Genomic DNA, 8,639 nt, shown 5'->3' on the forward strand with positions numbered 1-8,639 from the left:
CACAAGAGTGCAGTGTAGACAAAGCCAGAGTCATATAAGATGATAGATCGATAGATATGAGGGTGTATGGGGATAGATAGACAGACAGACAGACAGATAGAGAGAGAGGTGGATGAGGATAGTGTGGGGGAGTGTATGGGGATAGATAGCTAGTTACGAGGGTGTGTGGGGATAGATAGAGAGATAGATAGACAGATAGAGGGAGGTGGATGGGGATCGAGGGGGGTGTATGGGGATAGATAGATAGTTACGAGGGTGTATGGGGATAGATAGAGATAGATAGACAGACAGATAGATAGAGGGGGGTGTATGGGGGTGTATGCATAAATAGAAAGGGGGTGTATGGAGATAGATAGATAGATCTGTAAATATGTTATGGGGACAGATAGATAGAACTTAACACATTAAACATTTCATATCTCCGGGTTCTAGATTTGGGAGAGAGAAACAATTCTCCTGATGAGAAAGGCCCAGGCTTGGACGGCGGGGCAGCTCTGACTGGCGCGGCAGCGGGTGTGGCAGGGAGCTCTGGGATCTCCCCCCACTCCCCCATCCCTGATTCACATGTGCTCTACCCCTGCCCCAGCGCCGTGCAGCTGCAGAGAGGGGCGGGGGGAAGCCTGTGGTCAGAACCGCTCTTCCTGCCGCTAGAAACTCAGACGTGAGGCTCTAGCGTGCCCCGATGCTGCAGCTTGAGTCAGAGGGGCTACATGTGCCAGACAGGGGGGCCATGACCATAGGCGCCAACTTTACATGACCATAGGCGCCCCCCCGGCCCCACCCCGACTCCACCCCTTCCCCGCCCCGGCCCTGCCACCATTCCAACCCCTTCCCTAAAGTCCCTGCCCCAACTCCGCCCCCTCCCTTCCCCATTAGACCCCTCCCCAAATCCCCGCCCTGGCCCCGCCTCTTCCCTGCGTGCGCCGCGTTCCCCCTCCCTCCCAGCGTTTGCTGCGCGAAACACCTGTTTCACGGCGGCAAGCGCTGGGAGGGAGGGGGGAGAAGCGGGACGCAGCGCGCTCAGGGGAAGGAGGCGGAGCAGAGGGGGAAGGGGGCTGGGGTGGGGGTGCAGGGGGCTGCCAGTGGGTGCAGAGCACCCACCAGTAGTGTCAGTAGAGTGGGAACTAGGAAATGCTCTGGGGGACAGGGGTGCTATTGACCAATGCACACCCATGCCCCTCTCCGATCCCCTATCTATGGGGCTCACCAGAAGGCCTCCACCTCCTTCCCCTTGGCTCTTCCCAGCTGGGGTGGCTGGGAGACATAATCAGAGCAGCTCCGGCCCGCCGAGGTGGGGCCCACAGCGCAGGCTGTACTGGAACCAGATGCGGCCGTGGTTCAGGTAGCAATCCTTCTGGTGGGGCCCCCCCAGCCTCCAGCGGGATGTCGCAGCTTCCCAGCAGGTCATCGTCCCACTTGTTGTCCTCATCCCAGACCTCTATGCGGATCTTGCTGGTGCTGGTGATGCGGACGGTACCGAAGTCCAAGGGGACGTTCCAGACGGGACTGTTGTTGTTCCAGATGGTGCTGGTCCGGATCTCCCTTCTCTCAAAGAAGACCTTGACAAAGGCATCCGTAGCAGTAACGTAATCCCCCCACAGGCCGCTGGCCGTCTTCACTGTCACCATCAGCTTCCCCAGGCCGCGCTCCCGCGAGCAGCACATGGTGTCGGTCATGGTATCCCCGGGGCAGAGGCAGGAGCAGGGGTCATGGGCGCTGCGTTGAGTCCCTGGGGGGCAGCTTCGGGTGCAATTCCTCCACAGGGCCCTCTCACGGATGTACTCACTCACCGCCCGCCTCAGCGCCTCCCGCTTGGGGTCGTCCTGCTGCAGCAGGATGTGGATGGGGTGCAACGAATAGGACACCAGGCCAGGATTGCCTTTGAGGCTCTCCATCCAGGCTGAATAGACCTTGGTATCACTCCTGGAAAAGATCACGTCAGTCGTGCTGTTTTCTCCGTCCACCTCCACGTGGCGCTCTCGATACGTCTCATGGAAGCTCCCCTGGACCTTCCCCTTCTTCTCCTCCTCGCACTTGCTGTGCCCACCCTTGACTGAGCCCATTCCGATACTCACGGCTGCCTCCATGCTCAAGCAGTCCTTGATCTCGTCGTCAGTCAAGCTGCTCATTGCCGCTTCGCAGACCCACACCGCCGCCACGTCCCACGCCCGGCCCCCCAGCTGTAGCTCGGACATGTAGTGGGTGCCATAGCTGCTGATTAGCTGCTGGTACTCCAGCTTGGATTTTCTGTCCTACTGCTCTGGGAGGTTCTCCAGCGCCAGAGTGAAATGGCTGGTGAGCGGGGGCATCTCGCTGACCAGGAATCTGGTCAGGGACACAGGAGAAGAAGTGTGCTCAGCCCGGTGAGTCAGCTGAGGTCATTAGCTGTGCATCCTAAGGTCCCAGCTAATCCACAAGTAAGGATATAAGCAGGTGGATCAAAGCAACCACTCAGTCTGCCAAACCTCACAACCTTTGTGGGGATACTGCCGGCTGCTTGATAGCCCTGACAGACTGCCCGTGCTCTGGCCACTGCAGGCCTCTGGGCTGTCCTGGCACACAGGACAAGAACATTCTCCATAGCTGGCCAGCCCAGATGTGAACTGGCGCCTCCTACAGAGGAAAGGCCCCATGTCTCATTCCCTGCTTCCCTAAACCAGCTAGTCTCCTGTCCTGGGATGGGAACCAGAGCCCACTAGAGGGGAAAGGCCCTGTGTCACCTTGTGGTGTTGCTGTGATCCCATCTCCAGATGAGCCCTCCTGACTCAGGCTGGCTCTCACCTGTAATAGCCGCAGGAGACCTCATGGCTCATGAAGCTGTATTTGTCCTTCCGCGTGTGGTCTGGCAGGAAACTGGCCAGTTTGGAATGTGATCCGGCCAGCGCCACCTGGACATTAACCTTGGGCTTCACAGGCACGTCCAGCCCCACCTTCCAGTCGTTCTGCACCGCGGACTCCGCCAACTCCAACATGCCCATGGCCAACTGCTGCACCGAGCTACTCAGCTTCTGTCGGCACGAGACGTGGACCCTCCAGTCCACCACGGCCAGCGTCAGCCTCTGCCACTGCCCTCCCTGCAGTTGGTTCCAGCACGGGGTGCAGGTGCCATTTGGACGCTTCCAGTCGCTGCTGTCCACCAGATGGGGTGGATCAAGGCAGTGCACAAGGTCTCCCTCTGATTCGGGGGGGCAGGACTATGCCCCTGACATGCTGTTTGTGGATCGCAGGTATTGACATTGAAGATGTGAAAATCTCTTTGACCAAGAGCTCTTCACACCGGCACTTTCTGTTAGTAAAACTTGTTTGGTGGGGCAGTGTTTTTCACACAATTGAATGACAGAAGTGATACCCACAAAAGTGCAGTTTACTGAAAGCCAGAGACTTATAAGATGATAGATAGATACGAGGGTGTGTTGGGAGAGAGAGAGAGAGATAGAGAGAGAGATGGGGGTGAATGTGGATGGATAGATAGATTAGATTGATCTGTAAATATGTTATGGGGACAGATAGATAGAACTTCTTAAGACATTGAACATTTCATATCTCTGGGGTCTAGATCTGGGAGAAAGAAGCAATTTAACAGATCTCACAGTAAAGATTTCTACCTCTCCAGTGAGTGCTCATGACAAAGGCTTAATGTTTGGGGTGAGCTGGGTGGGTGGGAGGCAGGACCCCTAGGTTCTCTCCTGATGAGAAAGGCCCAGGCTTGGACGGAGGGGCAGCTCTGACTGTCCTGACAGCGGGCGTGGCAGGGAGCTCTGGGGTCTCCCCCCACAACCCAATCATTGACATCGCAGGCGCTCTCTCCCTGCCCCAGTGCTGAGCGGCTGCAGAGAGGGGCAAGAGGAAGCCACGTGGTCAGAACTGCTCTTCCTGCCTCTAGAAACTCGGCTGTGTGGCTCTGATGCTATAGCTTGACTCATAGGGGCTACATTTGCCAGGCAGGGGGCCATGAGTCTAGGGGAGGGGGATACGGGAACCCCACCCCCGTCGTGTCACATCTCCCAGGCCCCCTTTTCTCCTGGTCTCCTTCCCAGCAGGAGCATTCTGCTCTGGGATGGGCTATGTCCCAGCTCCATACTGGTGTGGGCCGCATGGCTCCCAATTTCCCGACCTGGGCTCCGTGACCTTAGCGTTCAGCCCCTTGGAGCAGAGGTAGCCTACAGATGGGAGCATGCTGCACTGGGATCTCCTGCCTCCCAGCCCCCATCCTGACCTGGTCTTTGTGGCTCCTCGTTTCCTGATCTGGGCTCTGGGATGAATTTTTGCACCCCGCCCCCTACCCCCCCAACCACTAGTGGGTCTATGAGGAGAGCAACACTACGAGTCACCTATATTGGCCCCAGTGTCTCATCAGCCTCACCATGTCCTTATTTCCTCTCCCATTCATCTCGGCTCCACCATCTGCCATGGGACGCCCACTTTTGCCCAGCCTGCTTTCCCTGTCAGGGCTCTTCAGCAACTAGCTGATTCACACTCAGTGTGAATCCTAGCCCCAGGGCACTGGGGTAGAGGGAAGGGCTAGGGCCAGGGGGTAGTGGGTTGGAAGTGGGCCGTGCCAGCTAAGGCCAGGTACTTTGCAGGGACATGCTCTGAAGCCACTTGGTGTGTAGTGGGGCAGGAGGACGCTACGGAAAGATCCTCACCAGTCCACCATGCTGTGACATTATTGACATGAACTGTGACCGTATAGATCATTGTTGCAACCAGGGTCCTATGGCTGCACCAAGTCTTGTACAGAGGAGGTCAAATTGGGTGTCTATGGAAAGACTGTATTTGCTGGTTATGCTTATGCTGTCTGTATGTGTGTACCATTTTTGTATTTTAAGTTATGAATATTGGCTATGGACTTGTATCTCAATGTGTTTGATTCTAATTAGCCTCAGGGAAGCATTTGGTCAGCTTCTTGAGAAAGGACTATTCTCAGTAAGTGCCTAGTCAAGAAATATTTAATTGACAGTGGACTTTGGGAGACGCCAATCCACATGTGAGCTGTCCTTGGGAACGTTCAAACTAACATGTAAACACTGGTGTCGGCCTGCAAAAAGCTGAATCATTCATGGACATGTGATTTGTCCATGTGGCTACAAACTCCATCTTGTTGCTGTGACTTTGCACACAAGAACAAGGGGTTTCTGGCCAGAAGAGGAAGAATATAAAAGGCCCTGGAACCCCCTCCATTTTGTCTTCAGCTGGCTCAAGAGATGGCCTCTCCACCCACAAGAGATGCCTGAAAGAGACTGGAACAAAGGCCCAGATCAGAGTCATGGGGCCAGATCAGAACCAGCGCCCCCAAGAGCGGAAGGGCCTTGTGTCCCATTCCCCAGCCCCCTGAGATAGCCAATCCCCCTGCTCTAAGGCCAGATCAGAGCTGAATCCCCTTAGAAGGAAAATTCCTCATATCCCCTTCTGGATCCCTTGGCAATAGCAGTGTCTTGCAAATATCAGCTGGGGGATATTAATACCCCCTAATAACATGGCCCATCTCCCTGTAGCTCTTTCCCACTGTGACGTTCCCCTCTGGTGTCATCTGGACTGGTGATCTGCTAGGTCACGCCAATGCTTGATTCTGGGAGCCAGCCTTACCCTGCTCTGCTGTGAGAACCCCCACTCCCGGGCTGTTCACACACAACCTCTCGCATTCAAGCTGCTCTTTGTATTGTGCAACCGAACGACACGAGCCAATATCTCCGGTCCCAGACACTATCCTGGGAACCTCCGTCTGGCAGTGTCCAGTTATGCCTGCTGGATGCTGCAAGCGTATATAAGTTCGTCAATTTAACAATAAAATTGATATGTACCAGGCTTGTTATCGCAAGGGGAGTCTCTGACACGCTTCAAACCGAACGCACTGCATCAGGTAGAATACACAAACAGATATATTACTATAAAGATAAATTTTAACTGATTATCAGTCAAAGCACAAGAAGTCAGTATCAGTCAAATGAAATAAAAGCAAAACACATTCTAAGCTGATCTTAACGCTTTCAATGCCCTTACAAACTTAGGGCCTGGCTACATTTGCCGATGTAGAGTGCTGTGAGTTAAACCCGCCTTCGTAGACCGCAGTAGGGAAAGCCCTGCAGTCTGTCCACACGGACTGCTCACTGGCGTGGCCACATTTGCAGCACTTGCAGCGGCATTGGGAGCGGTGCATTGTGGGCAGCTATCCCAGCATGCAAGTGGCTGCAATGTGCTTTTCAAATGGGGGGGGGGTGAAGTGTGACAGGGAGTGTGTTGTGTGTATGTGGGGGGAGAGAGAGTGGGTTTTTGGGGTTCTGAGAGTGTGTCTGCATGCTGTCTTGTGAGTTCAGACCCCCCTTCTGCCCCCCGCCTCTCTCTCTCTCACTCACTCAAAGCAAACAGTAAATGTTTACTTTTTCTCCGGCTTCTCCAAAACGGAGCTTTCAACGGGCATTTCCGCATTCCTGCAGCCGACTTCACAACAATGACAAGAGTGGCCACTTGACTTAAGGGGATTATGGGACGTTTCCGGAGGCTGTCGAGAGCGCAGTAATGCAACACCTCGTTCACATTGGCGCCGCTGCGCTCCAGGAGGGGCGGAGCAAACGTTACTCCACTCACCGAGGTGGAGACCAGCAGCGCTGTAGCTGTGGAGTCAGAGCGCTCTACGGGCCTTGCCCGTGTGGACGGGGAGTGAGCTAGGGCGCCCGGGGCTCCTTTACTGCGCTGTAACTCGCAAGTGTAGCCAAGCCCTTAGATGCTTCTTACCACAGGCTGGCTGGCTGCTCTGCAGCCAAACTCTCCCCTTTGATCAGCGCTTCATTCGCTTGGTGTAGTGTCCGTAGATGTAGGTGGAAGAGAGAGAGAGAGAGCATGGCAAATGTCTCTCCCTTTTACCATGTCCTTTCTTCTCTCTTGGCTTTGCCCCCCCACCCCCGACCCCCTTCAGAGTCAGGTGAGCATTACCTCATTGCAGTCCCAAACTGACCAAAGGAAGGGGGTGACTCCCTCGAGAGTCTAACAGATTCTTTTGCTGTTGCCTAGGTCAGCAACCTAGGATGCTCCCCCGAGGTACAGAGCGTCACACCCACCCACCACACCACACCAGACAGAAGCCACTTCCTTTGACTGGCATTAGCCACATTACACCAGATTCCCCATTGCAGCAAATTCATCCAGCTGTCTAGCTCCCCTGTCTTGCCAGCCTTGCTTCCCTATATCCCAGAGCTCCCCGTAGTGTTCCCAAACATGTATTGTAGCCGCTCGTTTCTACTCTAGATCTAGGTCCAGCCCACTGTTAAGGAAAAGTTAGCACATGTGACTCCATTTTGGTTTGGGGCCCACCATTGTTTAAATGCCAGCACATCATACACCAGGAGGAGTGATCCTTAGATACTGAATCCCTGTGAAAATCCTCCTCCTTGTCTCCAGCCTGCCTTGACTCCCAGTATCTGGTTTTTGTCAGTCTCTAACTCCCTGTCTCTTGGCCTTGATGTGAGGCCTCCCATCCTGATAATAAAAGTTACTGATGCATGGTTTTAGGACCATGCTGTGTAATTAACATACTGGTATAGCACGAGGAATGCACCAAGCAGGGATAGGTGGTAGATAAGACAAGGGTTTGTTTATTGGCTAAGGTTTCCGATGCACGAGGGCAACATGCTTTGCTAAAAGGTATATAACCTTTGTATAATCTGCATTCAGGGTCCCCTCCTGGCTAGCAGGGGGGCACCACACTCGAACGTAATAAACTTAGTGTCTTTTGGGAACTCTGCAGTTGTGGACTTTATTTCTGTGCCTCAGCCTAGATTCGAACTGTGCGTGTCCTACCAGGTGTAATTCTCAGCACTTGTGTGCGTGTCCTACCGGGTATAATTCGCAGCAGTTGTGTGCGTGTCCTACCAGGTATAATTCGCAGCAGTTGTGTGCGTGTCCTACCAGGTATAATTCGCAGCAGTTGTGTGCGTGTCCTACCAGGTATAATTCGTAACACCACTGAGGTTAGAAAAATCACAAGACTTCCTGCTTAGAAATTTGATTTCACACATGTTTATTGAGGCAGGGAGATACATTTGCAAAGATCCAGAGACCTGGAATCCTCCCAGAAACAAATCATTTTGCAGTGGTGCTGCAAAGCTGCATGGCAGTTTTCCGGGCTGGAGATGTTTAACTTGCAGTCAGTAGGGTTCAGAGTTAACTACACCCATCATCAGTGAGGTGCACTGTGGAGCTATTGATCTAGGCTCTCAACAGATGCAGGTAGAAGTGAGACAGGAAGAATCTTTAATCCCTGAATTAGGGAGAATTTGCTCTTCCCAAATGTGACCCCAATGCAGTGCCATCTCCCTGAGCCTGCTGACAGCCTCAATCAATAGCCCTGTGGCATGTTCTCCTGGGTATTAACTCTGAAGCTTCCTGACGGTGAGTGATACGTCATCACCTGTGACGACCATCTGAGCAGAGAACATCCAGCTGGTTGGTGGGTGGGGCCTGTGTATTTATAATGATATAACTAACCCCAAAGCAGCTGGGTAATTGTGGAAAGCAACAGAAACAACATTTAGGGAACAGCCCCCTAATGAATCCTCCCCCTGGAACCCCGGCCCATCTGCTGGGTGTTTTGAACCATGTCCACCCTGGAATATCTTCAGATTTCTACAGAGGGTTGATCACTG

At 53.7% G+C, this 8,639-nt stretch overlaps 1 pseudogene; it reads right to left on the reverse strand.

Annotated features, from left to right (window-relative positions):
* Positions 1 to 1,203: 1,203 nt before the first annotated feature.
* Positions 1,204 to 4,411, reverse strand: LOC140912325 (perforin-1-like; annotated as a pseudogene).
* Between the last annotated feature and the right edge of the window lie 4,228 nt (positions 4,412 to 8,639).

Source organism: Lepidochelys kempii, chromosome 6, assembly GCF_965140285.1.
Source record: "Lepidochelys kempii isolate rLepKem1 chromosome 6, rLepKem1.hap1, whole genome shotgun sequence".
Taxonomy (NCBI): Eukaryota; Metazoa; Chordata; order Testudines; family Cheloniidae; genus Lepidochelys; species Lepidochelys kempii.